A 390-nucleotide genomic window follows, 5' to 3' on the forward strand; every position below is an offset into this window, starting at 1 on the left:
CATGCGTGCGCCGTGCGTGCATGCACGTATGCATGTGTGCTATAACACACGCAAGCATATTAAAACCGAAAGGATTGCTAGAGACGAAAAATCCCTCTCGCCTCCAACACCCTCGTGGGCACCTAACTCCGACCTTCGCCCGTCGCTGCGCCCAATCGGCCATTTCGCTAAAAGGTTTCCGAGGCCGATGTATAGCCCTCGAAACTCACGCTCCCTCGAACGGCCTCGAGAGAACCGGTCGAAGGAGGGGAGGAAGGGAAAGGGGGAGAGGGAGGAAGAAGGTGGGGGAGTGGGGGTGAAGGAGTAGAGGGGAGGGGGGGGAGAAGGAGGGGCAATGCAGGAGGCCACGATGTGTACAATGCCCGACGCTGAGCGTGGAGAAAACCTGTA

The sequence above is a fragment of the Penaeus monodon genome, chromosome 25 (genome assembly GCF_015228065.2).
Source record: "Penaeus monodon isolate SGIC_2016 chromosome 25, NSTDA_Pmon_1, whole genome shotgun sequence".
In the NCBI taxonomy this organism is placed as follows: domain Eukaryota; kingdom Metazoa; phylum Arthropoda; class Malacostraca; order Decapoda; family Penaeidae; genus Penaeus; species Penaeus monodon.